The 15,865-nt window shown below is 32.8% G+C and overlaps 1 non-coding gene across 1 annotated transcript; it reads left to right on the forward strand.

The window, feature by feature from the left end:
* The first annotated feature begins 11,671 nt into the window (after window positions 1–11,671).
* On the forward strand, window positions 11,672–11,778 carry LOC139856321 (small nucleolar RNA R71). The gene has a single exon (XR_011761810.1). It is a non-coding gene; the product is annotated as a small nucleolar RNA R71 (small nucleolar RNA).
* Window positions 11,779–15,865: the final 4,087 nt, after the last annotated feature.

Raw genomic sequence — 15,865 nt, forward strand, 5'->3', positions numbered from 1 at the left:
TTTTAATTATTCTAGTGGCTATTAATCCATTCCCGTGTCTGGTTAAATGAACGATTATTCGTACATATAAATACGCCGCCCATCGTGTCCGATCGAGTGTATATGGTAATTTATAGGGACGCCCAATTGTAAATCTTTATATTAACATTAACAAACTATCATTTAGTTGAACAAATATAAAGCCCATTAATAGCCCATAGTCTAATTTCCACAAGTGTCGTTCTTTTGTTCAAACCCCAATTATGGTACAAAGCCCAATTACCCAATTTTAGTAATTAGCCCAACATCATGATTACTTCGTTTTAAATAAGCATAATAATAACTTAGCTACGAGACATTAAATTAAAAAGGTTGAACATAACTTACAATGATTAAAAATAGCGTAGCGTTACACGGACAGAATTTCGACTTACACCCTTACAACATTCGCTAACATACCCTTATTATTAGAATTATAATTAAAATTAAAATTAAAATATAAATTATAAATATAAATATTACGATATAGATAGAGAGATGGATATATGAGTTATGAAAAATGATCAGAATTCGATTGGCTTTATAGGCAGTTTCAAAATTAGGGGCTCCGCGACTCGCGGCATTTTTTGCCTTCAAACTCCGCGAGTCGCGGAGTTTGAAATTACAGCTCACAAACTTTGGAGTCTTTCTTGCCGACGGATTTTTATTATTTATATAATATATAAATAATTATAAGAATTATTTAAATATTATATTATATTTATGTGCATAGTTGACTTGTAATTTTTAGTCCGTTGCGTCGAGCGTTGAGAGTTGACTCATGTCCCGGTTCCGGATTTTCGAACGTCCTTGCGTACAATTTTATATTTTGTACTTTGCGTTTTGAATCTTGTACTCTTGTAATTTCGAGATGTTTCTTATCAATAATTGGAACCTCTTTGATTGTCTTTTGTACTTTTGAGCTTTTTGGTCGTTTGCGTCTTCAATTCGTCGAATCTATCTTTTGTCTTCACCTTTTATTATTTAAACGAATATCACTTGTAAATAGAACAATTGCAACTAAAAGCTTGTCTTTCTTGAGGAATAATGCTATGAAATATATGTTCGTTTTTAGCATTATCAAATATTCCCACACTTGAGCGTTGCTTGTCCTCAAGCAATATCGTCTTGAAATACTAGAATCACTTCTTTATTCTTCACACTTTGTACATCAGTGATTTCTATACGGCGGTATAAACAATGGTAGTAACGATATGGTTTACAGTCCCATATGACTATAAAAATTTAGATCCATTAAGGAAATTGGATCTTTATGAAAACATTTGATCTTTTGAAAATTAAATCTAGTTTTTACCCTAGATAAGTTTTCCGGAATAACCCTTTACCGGTGTTTGCAAAATATTTTTGTGGGTTTGGTGGGTTTCAGATTTGAAAATTTTAGCTCAAAACTTATGGTTTTGTGTCACCCACTTGCTAACCTTGTATTTGGAAAGCAACACGTCCAGTTTACTTGTCCCGTATATTACCTTTCGGTAAACTACCGTCCGGTTGTAAAGGAAAGCGTTGAACAAGCAACTGTTAAGGCAATGTCCCCTGACATGCTTTTAATTATGGTCTATAACGTGTCAGACGCAATTACTATCCTTGGTAGGAGCAATAGTAAAGCTCACCCTTATGATTTTTCGGTCTGGCACAAGGTCCTGTCTTTGACCACTATGCAACCACCGTTCTTACGGTTGACACCCGATTTAGTTCAGGTGACCTAATGAATTCCAGGTGAATTCCTAGGATTTTACGTTCAATGGTAATGAACGTATTGAAAATAGGGTTTTCAGAAAACAAATCGGTTTGTAATTTTGATCAAAATATTTTCTCGTTCAAGCTCGAGTTTAGATATCATTGAATTCCATGAGTTTGTAATTCTCAATCTTTAAGGTCAATCTCAAGGATTGAGTAATATCAGTCTTAAAAGCTGATTTTTAATCTTTAAGGAGATTATCATTTCTGGGGATCTGATTCATTAGTCTTATCCAGCTAATTTGCATGGTGCCCCCCATTGTACGAGATAAATCCTTCTCATGGTTAGGATAAATCTGACCACTTGGCGACCCTGTTTAATGCTGAGGTCCATGGATTTCCTGCTGATTTTAGTGATGACTTTTCTAGGTTTTTCGTCAACCTACAGCTGGTCTGAACAACAACTTCATGACCTAAATCAAGAAGCGCGTGTCTTTTTCGGAAGACTTTACTTCCTTTTAATGATGGAATTGATTCATCGTGTAGATCCATCTTTCTTTTCTCTCATCGGGTAAAACAGTTTAGTTTAGTCCAAAGCAAAAGTATTTTCAGTTATTTGTTACAGATATATGTGACATATGTTTAAGATAACTTGGTAAATTTTCCCACACTTGGCTTTTATTTTCCTTTTTATCGTCCTCTATTCCATTTTAAATGAATTTTAACATTTTGGTTTGTTTCTTAATTTATGTCCTTTCCGAGGTTACAATAATTTCGGTGTTAAAACCTAGTTTTATCGTTCATAAATATGTATAAACATGATTTTGAGTTCATTTAATTGAAAATTTTGAAAAATTTTACTAGAATTGGGTAGTCAGTATATAAGACTAGGGCTGTTCTTTATTATCAGAGAGCACTAGATTTTAATACAACTACTGCTTTACTAGTATTTTTAATGGTAACCAAGTGTTTATGATAAAAATTTTAAAATCCGAAAGAATTTAACCCCTTCCCACGCTTAAGATCTTGCAATGCCCTCATTTGCAAGAAATCAGTAACAATTTAAATTATTGAGGGTGATTTGTGTGAAAATGATTAAATTTTATCAAAGTTTCCAAACATATTTGTGTTTGTTTGCTGAATGATAAATAGTGCACATCATTTGTTCATTCCGTCTTATTGTTATTTCACATATATTTTGCATCTTGTCGTCAAAATTAGTTGCTTTTGCTGAACTTAATGCCAGTCTTTGAAAATGCGTTGTTTTACCCTGTTGTGTACATAAGATAAACTGCAAACATATATACATATTTTTGAAGTTTGGTATATTACCCCACATTCAAAAATTATTAACATCTAAGAATAAAAGTTAGAAAATTATAAAAACTATTGCAATATTAACATAAGTATTAAACGTATCAACATTACAAATTACAAAATAAATAAAACTAAGTAGACTAGGGATGATATTGATACCAATAGGGGTTCCATGCATAACCATAGGTGCTATAGAATGCTTCAGCTGGGTTATACGTAGGATACGGTGGTTGCATCTCTATAGACCAGGGAGGGAATATGGGTTTTGGAGTAGGAATATAGTTTCTACCTATATGTTGGCAATGAGCTATGATTTGGTTTTGATGAACTTGCCAATCTTCAAATGCTCTCTGTCTAGCATTTTCGTATTCCTGTGAAGCTATAAACCTTTGCATTTCTTGCATTTCATTTCCCCCTCCTACATTACCTTGCTGTTAGTTTCTCTCAAACTGTGGATGTCTACCATGGTAGTGTACTGCGCCATTATTTCGCCTCTTCAAAACTTTCCCACCATGGTATACATTTAAACCTATAGTATCGCGGGGTTCTGGTTCTTCGACTAATAATCCCCCCCGACTTATATCCACACCGAGATATTCAGCAATCAAAGTAATAAAAATACCACCTCCTATTATGCTATGCGGTCTCATCCCCCTAACCATAGCTGATAAATAATAACCCACACAATAAGGTATACTTACAGCGCTTTGTGGGTCTCGAATACACATATGGTAAAACAAATCCTGTTCATTTACCTTTTCCTTGTTCTTACCTCTTTGTGTAATCGAATTAGCTAAAAACCTATGAATTACTCTTAATTCAGCTCTATCTATATCCAAATAAGAGTAATTTCCCCCTTTGAATCGGTGATGGCTTGTCATTTGACTCCATACACCGCGTGTATCAAAATTTTCATCTATCTTTCTACCATTTAGTATCAACCCTCTACAATCGGCAGATGCTAACTCCTCAGGCGTATATATACGTAAAGCCTGAGCCATGTCTAGTAAAGACATGTGGCGCATCGAACCTCCTAACAAAAATCTAATAAAAGATCGATCGGTTAAACTAGCTACCCGATCATTTAATTCTATACTACACAACAATTCTTCACACCATACTTTATATACAGGTCTACGCATGGTGAATAAATGTACCCAGTCATTAAAAGTAGAATTACCATACCTCTGTGCAAGTAATTCCCTAATTGGCCCGGCCAATTCTACAGCTTCTAATGGTCCCCATTCTATGACCCTCGGTACCTCAACAACTTTAGAATGAAGAGTATGCAAACCCCTTTGGTATTTTGGATAATCTATCCAAAGTCTGTCAAATCTCAGGTTCGGGTGCAAATCTTCCAAGTGCATATCAGAAAATGTCATGACTGGATGAGGTATATCTTGCTTGTAGTAGTTATCCACCTCCTGTTGTTCCGCATTCTCAGCAGGAGCATTGCGAGCTTGGGATGAAGATTCACCCCTTTCAGTCTGTAAAATACATCAAACACAATTTTTGTGCATCCAAATATGCATTAATGTCAGCAAAATCATCAATCAAAATAATTACAATGACATGATCAATTTATATCAAACTTAAGCTCATTTTCACATTTTTATCAAATCTACACTTTTTCAAATAAGCATATACGAAAATGTTCGCCAAGTTCATAAGCATTCAACTCAAATAACATGTCAACATAATCATTACTAGCAATTAAACAAGTTTCAAATGGCATTATCTCTCAAAAATCAAGTTCATGAATTTTAGACTTGAAAAAGTCCACTTTAATTCTCAAAATCATGTTTAGGCTCAAAGTTTGGATCATTTAACTACCTAAACATGTTACACTACTTAATTTAGCAACAATTCATGACAAAAATCGGCCATAACCTGTTTATATTAAAAAGCCCCAAATTTGCTCAAGAACACAAACCCTAGATTACTTTAAATTTGAAGTTTAAGGCTTCTAATCATGTTAAATAGCATCAATCTAGGTTATACAAGCATAATACATAAACAATTTAAGAATAATTACACTAAAAAGCATCAAAATCAAATTGGGGAAAAAATTGCTCAAGAACACTAATTTTCGGATTAAATGGTGTTTTGGTGTAGAAATTTACCGTTTTTCTTGAGTAATTCCTTGATAGCATCCTTCTCAACATGATTTTAGTAAAAGATTTGATGATTAATGGTTAAAAATTGTGATTTTGGGGGTGTTTTTTTGGGTTTTTGCGGCTTTATTTTTCGCAGTTTTTTTTCTGTGTTGGTTGGGACTGATCAGTTCGATCAGTATATATTTTTTTCTGGATTTTGCATCCTCCGCGAGTCGCGGTGGATTTCCCTTTCAAACTCCGCAACTCGCGGAGTTTGTATTATTTTTTTTTATTTATCTTATACTAATTAAAACAATTAAGTAATTAATTTTAAAATTTTGTTTCCCTTGTTATTTAGGACGAGGTCGTTTCGGATCGATGTCCTAGTCCGTCCTTCGACAAAATTTTAAAATTTGTCTTTTTGTAGCGATTGTTTTTTAAAAGCTAAGATTTTTGGGTTTTTTAATATTTTTGGTATACTTTAATTCAATAAGATTAAAAATAATGATAATAAAATTTCTCGTCCCTCCCTCGGGTAAAGCAATTTCGGTTCAAAGACCTAGTCTTCAACTTACGACGAATTTTAAAAATTATATTTTTAACTTAATGAGATAAAGTAAATTTTTGTTTTTAAATTCACACAACTTAAATATAAAATTCAAAATTAATATTAAAAATTCACACCAAACTTAAAATTTGAAATGCATAAAATTAAAAATTCATATTTTAAAAATTAAAAATTCACACCAAACTTAAATTAATTTTTCAAATATTTACAATTTTAAAAATATTGTTTTTACAAAGTTTACAATATTAATTTAAGATTTAAATATTAATTTTAAAAACATGGTAAAAATAAAATTAAAAATCTTTTTGGCTTTTTATCCCACTTTAATCAATCAAATATTATCAAAAATATGCGCCCCTCTTTTCGGTAAAGTAATTTCGGTTCCAAGACCTAATTTAACTTATGACGAATTTTTGAAATATTTTGGGTTGATTGATTAAAGATATTTATACCTTAAGAATAAACGTTAAATTTCGCAGTGATGTAATAAATTTTTGAATGATATCAATAATTTCGGTCGCCAAACCTAATTTTATTCAATACCAATTTAATACTTTATAGCGAACAAATTAGCGTTTATTATCAAAAGGTTAAAAATAAAAATAAAAAAATAAAAAACTGTACAGACTTACCTGTGAAATAGATTTCTTAGTTATATGATCTATCCCATTCATAAGATAGTCGGTTTAATTGGTTTTCCATGGCTACATAGGCGTAACCTCGAGCATTCAGTGTCTTTTCTTCTAAACATATGAACGGTCCGTCTCTGCATAAAGTAACAAATTCGGTGTTTGAATAGGTTTGATTATTTGAACATTTACCTCCATGTGACCATTTTCCGCATTTGTGACATCTTTCTAGGTGTCGTGCTCTTCTTTTCGCTGCGGATTTTGATTTTCCTTTACCAAATTGTAACTTATTATCTTCGCATCTGGATTCTTTTCTAACTCCGTCCATTCTTTCTCTGATTACTGATACTATTTCACTCGGTAGTGTGTCATTATTACGTTTAGTGATCAAAGCGTGTAGCATTAGACCATGGTTTAGTTCACAGGCAGTCTTCATTTCCTAAAAAAAATAAAAATTCAGAATGGGGGGAGAAGACTAGTTCTTTAGGGTCTGCTAGGGAAAGACCATTCGGGTTCCATTTTCGAGAACTACACGAAAACAGACAATCTAACTCTAACAGAAATACATATTATCCTTTAAAGACTTGATTCTCCCCACACTTAGTTAGCTGTGGTGTTGAAATTGTGATTAACTTCGTTGTCGACTTCCATTGGACCATGTATGTAATGTTTAACTCTGTGACCATTAACTTTAAATTCAATCCCATTTGAATTTATCAATTCTATCGTTCCGTATGGGAAAACTCTTTTGACTATGAATGGTCCAGACCATCTTGATTTCAATTTTCCAGAAAATAGCTTGAATCGTGAATTGAAAAGAAGAACTCTGTCTCCTTCTTTAAATTCTTTTGAACTTCTGATTCTTTTATCATGCCATTTCTTCGTTCTTTCTTTATAGATTAACGAATTATCGTATGCTTCATGTCTTAATTCTTCTAATTCGTTTAGTTGACTTAATCGTAGATGTCCGGCTTCATGTAAATCAAGATTACATGTCTTCAAAGCCCAAAATGCTTTGTGTTCAATTTCTACTGGAAGATGACATGCTTTTCCATAAACAAGTCTAAAAGGTGTGGTTCCAATTGGAGTTTTGTAGGCTGTTCTAAAAGCCCAGAGTGCATCCTCCAATTTAATGGACCATTCCTTCGGATTTGATCCTACGGTTTTCTCTAGAATACGTTTTAAAGCTCGGTTGGTATTTTCAACTTGTCCACTTGTTTGTGGATGATATGCGGTGGAGATTTTATGAGTTACTCCATATCTTTTAAGAACTTTCTCAAGTTGATTATTACAAAAATGAGTACCCCGATCACTTATTAAAGCTTTCGGTGTTCCAAACCTTGCAAAAAGACGTTTTAAAAAGTTGACTACAACTCGTACATCGTTAGTTGGGAGAGCTTGTGCTTCCGCCCATTTAGATACATAATCAATGGCTACGAGTATATATAGATTATTATGAGATTTTGGAAATGGACCCATAAAGTCAATACCCCAAATGTCAAATACTTCACATACTTGGATGACATTTTGTGGCATTTCATCACGTTGACTTATTTTTCCGACCCTTTGACAAGCATCACAGGATTTGCAAAGAAGGTGTGCGTCTTTGTAAATTGTAGGCCAATAGAATCCAGTATCATAAACTTTTCTTGCTGTTAGTTGAGGCCCATAATGCCCTCCTGTTGGTCCTGTGTGACAAAGATTTAATATTTTACTGGCTTCATCTCCAAATACACATCGGCGTATTATTCCATCGGGACAACTTTTAAACAGATGTGGATCTTCCCAAAAATAGTGTTTTATATCACTGAAGAATTTCTTCCGTCTTTGGTACGATAATCCTTTTTCAAGGAATCCACAAACTAAGTAGTTTGCATAGTCTGCAAACCATGGGATTTCATTATAATCTATCTTCAATAGATATTCATCAGGAAAGTTGTCTTGTATGGCCGATTCATTTAGAACTTCTAATTCGGGATTTTCAAGACGAGAAAGATGATCAGCGGCGAGATTTTCTGCTCCTCTTTTATCTCGGACTTCAATATCAAACTCTTGTAAGAGTAAGATCCAACGGATTAATCTTGGTTTAGCATCTTGTTTTGAAAATAGGTATCTAAGAGCAGAATGGTCGGTATAGACCACCGTTTTTGCTAGAACGAGATATGATCGAAATTTGTGAAAAGCAAAGACAATAGCAAGGAGTTCTTTTTCAGTAGTTGTATAGTTCGTTTGTGCTCCTTTGTCCTAAAATGGCTCCCATTGCAAAATCACTTGCATCGCACATTAGTTCAAATGGTAGATTCCAATTTGGTGTTATCATGATCGGCGCATTAGTGAGTTTCTCTTTAAGAATATTAAAAGATTTGATACACTCATCTGAAAAGATGAATGGAGTATCTTTTTCTAGGAGTCTATTCATAGGAGTGGCAATTTTAGAAAAATCTTTTATGAAACGTCGGTAAAAACCGGCATGCCCTAGAAAACTCCTAACTCCTCTAACATTGGTGGGATGTGGAAGTTTAGCAATTACATCTACTTTAGCTCTATCCACTTCAATTCCTTCTTTTAAAATTTTATGACCAAGAACGATGCCTTCTTTAACCATGAAATGGCATTTCTCCCAATTAAGTACTAGATTTGATTGTTCGCATCTAATAAGCATTCGTTCCAGATTAACTAGACATGTTTCAAATGTATCACCGAAGACTGAAAAGTCATCCATGAAAACTTCCATGCATTCTTCTATCATGTCGTGAAAAATCGCCATCATACACCTTTGAAAGGTTGCAGGGGCATTGCAAAGTCCAAATGGCATGCGTTTGTAAGCAAAAGTACCATAAGGGCACGTGAATGTGGTTTTCTCTTGATCTTCGGGTGCTATTGGAATTTGAAAATATCCGGAAAATCCATCTAGAAAACAATAGTAACTATTTCCGGCTAATCTTTCCAACATTTGATCTATGAAAGGTAAGGGAAAGTGATCTTTTCTGGTGGCGTCATTTAATTTTCTATAATCAATACAAACACGCCATCCTGTTACAGTCCTAGTAGGAATAAGCTCATTTTTCTCATTTGTAATGACAGTCATGCCACCCTTCTTAGGCACGCATTGAACTGGGCTTACCCATGGACTATCAGAAATTGGATATATCAAACCTGCATCTAGCAGTTTAATAATTTCTTTCTTAACTACATCTTGCATATTAGGATTTAGTCTTCGTTGGCGTTGCACATACGTTTTATGACCTTCTTCCATAAGGATTTTATGTGTGCAATACGAAGGACTTATTCCTTTAATATCATGAATCTTCCATGCAATGGCTGGTTTATGAGCTTTCAACACAGAAATGAGTTGTGATTTCTCATTTTCAGTAAGAGAAGACGATATTATTACAGGTAATTTAGATTCACCATGTAAATAAGCGTATTCCAAATGGTTTGGAAGTGGCTTTAACTCTAATTTCGGAGGTTCTTCTATCGATGATTTGGATCGATATCTGTCTTCTTCTTTTAGCATTTGAATTTCTTCTGTTGTTGGTTCATATCCATTAGCTATAAGTGTAGCTAACATTTCAGCTTCATCAATTGGTTCATTACCTTCTCCTAAAGAACATTCTCCTGTTCCTTGTAATTCTGGAAATTCTTCTAATAATTATGCATGTGCATCTATAGTTTGAATATAATAACATGTATCATCTGCAGATTGTGGTTGTTGCATTTCTCTATCAACTGAAAAGGTAACACTCTCGTCCTCTATACTTAGGGTCAATTTCTTACCGAACACGTCTATCATTGCTTTAGCCGTGTTTAAGAATGGTCTTCCTAATATGAGAGGAACTTGAGAATCTTCTTCCATGTCCAGAACAACAAAATCTACTGGAAATACTAAAGTACCAACTTTAACTAGCATGTTCTCCATTATCCCTCTAGGATATTTTATTGATCTATCGGCTAGTTGTATGCTTATTCTGGTTGGTTTCAATTCTCCAAGGTCTAGTTTAGCGTATAGTGAATACGGCATTAGATTTATACTAGCACCTAAGTCTGCCAATGCTTCTATTGAACTAAGACTACCCAGAAAACATGGAATTGTGAAACTTCCTGGATCAGATAGTTTTTTTGGTATCTTATTCAACAGCACTGCTGAACAATTAGCATTCATAGTAACAGCCGAGAGTTCTTCCATTTTCTTTCTATTTGAGATTAGATCTATCAAGAATTTAGCATATCTAGGCATTCCTGAAATCACATCAATGAAAGGAAGATTTACATTTATCTGTTTAAACATATCCAAGAATTTGGATTGCTCGGCTTCAAGTTTCTCTTTCTTCATTTTACTCGGGTAAGGAAGTGGTGGTTGGTATGGTTTAACATAAGGTTTAGCCTTAACTGTGTTATCTTTATTAACCTTTTCAACTACCGGTTCTTTTTCCTTATCTTGATCAGGTTGTGGTTCTTGTGGAGTAGGAATAGCTTCATCAGAAGTTACAGGTATTTCAGGTGGTTTAAGTGTTGTACCACTTTTTGTGGTAATGGCTTTAGCTGTTTCATTCCGGGGGTTAGCATTTGTATCACTAGGTAGATTTCCCGGTTTTCTTTCACCTATTAACCTTGCTAGGTTACTTACTTCTTGTTCCAGATTTTGAATAGAAGCTTGTTGATTTCTAAATGCTTGAGCATTTTGTTCATTAGTTTGTTTCTGAGATGTGAAAAACTGCGTTTGAGTTTCAACTAGCTTTGTCATCATATCTTCTAAATTCGGCTTTTTATCATCGATTTGTTGTGGTGGTTTGTTTTGAAAATTAGGTCTTTGCTGATTGTAAGTATTATTGGATACTTGTTGATTGCTAGGACCTTGTTGGTTGTTGTATGGAATATTTCGGTTATAATTCTGGTTTTGATTGTAAATCGGTCTTGGCGGTTGATAATTATTCTGATAATTATTTCCAGGCCTTTGGTTTATGTATGAAATATTCTCTCTTTGTTCCATTGTTAATTCAATACTGAGACAATCTTTTGTCAAATGTGGTCCTCCACACTTCTCACAACTAATTCGTATTGAGTGAATATCTTTAGTCATCTTTTTCATTCGTCTCTCCACAGCATCTATCTTTGCGGAAATGGAATCTAAGTCATAGCTAGAATCGGCTCTAGCTGCTTTAGATGATCTAACGATATCTTTTTCTTAGTGCCACTCATGTGAGTGGGAAGCAGTGTTATCAATAATTTTGTAAGCATCAGTTTCGGTTTTCTTCATAATAGAACCACCAGCTGCTATATCTATGTCTTTTCTTGTAGTGATGTCGCATCCTTGGTAGAATATTTGTACTATTTGACAGGTGTCTAAACCATGTTGCGGACATCCTCTTAATAACTTTCCAAATCTTGTCCATGCCTCATATAGAGTTTCATTTGGCTTCTGTGTAAACGTAACAATTTCTACTTGAAGTCTTACGGCTTTAGAGGCCGGAAAGAATTGTTTAAGAAATTTTTCAACTAAAACATCCCATGTATCAATCGCCCCTTCAGGTAACGATTCCAACCAATCTTTGGCTTCTCCCTTTAAAGTCCAGGGAAATAACATGAGATATATCTGTTCATCCTCCACTTCTCTTATTTTAAATAGTGTGCAGATCCTATTAAAGGTACGTAGATGTTCATTTGGATCTTCCTTCGGCGCACCACTAAATTGGCATTGATTAGTCACCATGTGTAGAATTTGTCCTTTGATTTCATAATCTGGCGCATTAATGTCTGGATGAGTAATTGCGTGACCTTGGCCAGTGCGTTTAGCTCTCATTCGGTCTTCCATACTTAAAGGTTCCAGATTCTCCATAATTGAATTTGTTGAATCGGAATCACTAGCGGATTCTGATTTAATGGTTCGTTCCTCAACAATCTCTGTTTGAATGATTGGTGGTTCCGGAGGAAAGTTTAGTGGTTCAGGATCTACGAATCGTTCCTGAATATTCTCCGGATTCTCAATTGTGAGGTCGGGTTCAAAAAATGGATTATCGGAAATTTGAACTGGAGTACTTGGTCGACTGGATGACGATTCTAAAGAAAAATCAACGGCAGTAATATTTGCTAAATGTCTTGATCTAGTTACAGGTGGTGAACGTACAAAAGGTGGTGAACGTCTTGCTCGGTGCATTCACTGAATATCCTATTAGTTTTTAAAAGGAAAGAAAAATTATAATAAGTTATCCAATCAATAGAGTTTTCTGATTTTGCCCACGTTTCGAATAGCCAAAAGATGCAGCAGAGGGGCAGGATTCGTTTGGTCTCAATATAATTGAGGACTGTTTGGCTCCAATAACCCGGTCCACGTACAAATCCAACTATTACTACGAACCAGAAAATTTTGATGTCTGTCAATTTAACCACTTAAAATAAATTTTCGTAATTTTAAGAAATTTAGATAAGAAGTAGAATAAAAATCTATGTCCTAAAACTAGAATAGCGAGAAATAAGAAAGAAAAAGAGTGCGTCGGAAAAAGGTCGAAAAAGAAAAATGGTTGAAAAATAAAAGGTGACGGAAAAATAAAAGAAACTTATAAAACTTAAAAACACTTGACTAACCTAACCTTATTACTACAATGAACTTAAAATTATAATCGCAAATTGAGATTACTAATTGGAATGATAATTGATACATAGGTAAAAGGTGTCTAAAAATATTAAAGCTTACAAGAAAAACTATATCCCAAATGGAAATAACTTAAAAAGAAACTAAAACTTAAAAAGGCGTCGCAAAATTCTAAAGTACCTAAATCTTAGTCTAAAGAAAAAGCACTTAAGGAATTCTACGGCAAAGCCTAAAAATCTTGAAGTAAAAATAAATATGGCAAAAACTAAGTTTAAAACTAAATATGAGCTAAAAATACAAATATTACGCTAAAACGATTAAAAAGGGACAAAATATAAAAATAGACAAAAAGTTGTAAAAAGTACAATTTTTATAAAAATATTATTTTTATATTATTTTATTTATTAAAACTATTAATTTTACAATTTAATTAAACTAATTAAACAAAATAATAATAAAAACTAAAATAAATAATTAATTAAAACCTAATTAGGGTTTTATAATAATAATTATAATAATTACCCGTAATTAATGCCTGATTAGGGTTCTGTGTACCCGTGTCAGAGTTGCTCCGCGAGTCGCGGTATTCGAGGTTGCAAACTCCGCGAGTCGCGGGGTTCCAAAATTCAACTCTGGTACAGTTTTGAATTTTACGCGTTTTTATTTTTTTTTTTATTTTTTTTATTTTCTGTTTTATATTTTATGTTTATATCAAAATATTTATATAATAAAAACTTATATTTAAAAACTTAAATAAAAATAGAACTACTTTATAAATTTAAAAATATCTTAAAAATAGATTTATATATATTAAAAAAAAAAATTTTCGGTTTTTTTTTTTATTTTTTTTTCTCTTTTTAAATAAAAACAAAATACTTAAATAAAACTTATATAAAAATAAAGAAACTTTATAAAACTTAAATATTTAACAAAATCTTAAAAATACTTATATTTTTGTTTTTTTCTTTTTATATTTTTGAATATTTAAAACGTATTTTTATAAAAACTAATTTTAATAAAAGTAAACTAAAAATCTTTTTTTTTATATTAATTAGTGTTGCGCTTCCGGCTTTTAAGCTAGATTGTTCCCCGGCAGCGGCGCCAAAAATACTTGATGTTTGCAGCGGTGTATACGAAATACTATTAATTTTAGCAGGAAAATACTATTAAATACGATACAATTTTACACAAGATATTTATTTATTTAGAGAATGGATATACTTAAACCTTGCTACAACACTTATAGGCAGTGTACCTAATCGTACAGTAGTGTAGTTTTTAGTAAGTCCGGTTCGTTCCACAGGGAAATCTTTAAACAAAGTTTAACGCTATATTAGTTTACTTTTATAAAAATACAAATATATATATAAGTAATATTATTATTATAAAGGAGGTTTTTACCGTTTAATGACCGGTTTGTCGATTTTAAAACTTTAATCGCAGTTAAAACCAAATGTAAAATAATAAATAAATACAAGACTTAATTTAAAGCGTAAAGTAAATAACGATAATGAAATTGCGAATAATAAAAGCGCGATAAAATAAACTTGCGATAATTAAAAAGTACGATAATTAAAAGTGCAATTAAATACAATAACAATAAAAATGCGATAATTAGAAGTGCAATTAAATATAAAATAAAGGAAATTAAATATGAAATAAAAGAATTATGCTTATTTAAACTTCCGTAATCATGATGTTTGACGTGTTGATTTTTAGTTTATTCCCAAGGGTTAATTGTCCTTTGTCCTGGATTATTTAATATGTCCGTCTGGTTTTTGTCCATAACAGTCCATCAGTCATAAATATAAAGTGCGAGTGTCCTCGTCAAATTATCCTTATACCCGAAGTTAAATATTCCAACTAATTGGGGATTTAAACTGTAACAAGATTTTAATACTTTGTTTAATAATTACACCAGGATGTCGACTGAGTGTAATCCAAGGTTTTAATATTTTTTTATCAATTATTCCAAGTGTCCTTGTACATAATTTCACCCCTGTTTTAATTATTCTAGTGGCTATTAATCCATTCCCGTGTCCGGTTAAATGAACGATTATTCGTACATATAAATACACCGCCCATCGTGTCTGATCGAGTGTATATGGTAATTTATAGGGACGCCCAATTGTAAATCTTTATATTAACATTAACAAACTATCATTTAGTTGAACAAATATAAAGCCCATTAATAGCCCATAGTCTAATTTCCACAAGTGTCGTTCTTTTGTTCAAACCCCAATTATGGTACAAAGCCCAATTACCCAATTTTAGTAATTAGCCCAACATCATGATTACTTCGTTTTAAATAAGCATAATAATAACTTAGCTACGAGACATTAAATTAAAAAGGTTGAACATAACTTACAATGATTAAAAATAGCGTAGCGTTACACGGACAGAATTTCGACTTACACCCTTACAACATTCGCTAACATACCCTTATTATTAGAATTATAATTAAAATTAAAATTAAAATATAAATTATAAATATAAATATTACGATATAGATAGAGAGATGGATATATGAGTTATGAAAAATGATCAGAATTCGGTTGGCTTTATAGGCAGTTTCAAAATTAGGGGCTCCGCGACTCGCGGCATTTTTTGCCTTCAAACTCCGCGAGTCGCGGAGTTTGAAATTACAGCTCACAAACTTTGGAGTCTTTCTTGCCGACGGATTTTTATTATTTATATAATATATAAATAATTATAAGAATTATTTAAATATTATATTATATTTATGTGCATAGTTGACTTGTAATTTTTAGTCCGTTGCGTCGAGCGTTGAGAGTTGACTCATGTCCCGGTTCCGGATTTTCGAACGTCCTTGCGTACAATTTTATATTTTGTACTTTGCGTTTTGAATCTTGTACTCTTGTAATTTCGAGACGTTTCTTATCAATAATTGGAACCTCTTTGATTGTCTTTTGTACTTTTGAGCTTTTTG

The sequence above is a fragment of the Rutidosis leptorrhynchoides genome, chromosome 6, assembly GCF_046630445.1.
Source record: "Rutidosis leptorrhynchoides isolate AG116_Rl617_1_P2 chromosome 6, CSIRO_AGI_Rlap_v1, whole genome shotgun sequence".
In the NCBI taxonomy this organism is placed as follows: domain Eukaryota; kingdom Viridiplantae; phylum Streptophyta; class Magnoliopsida; order Asterales; family Asteraceae; genus Rutidosis; species Rutidosis leptorrhynchoides.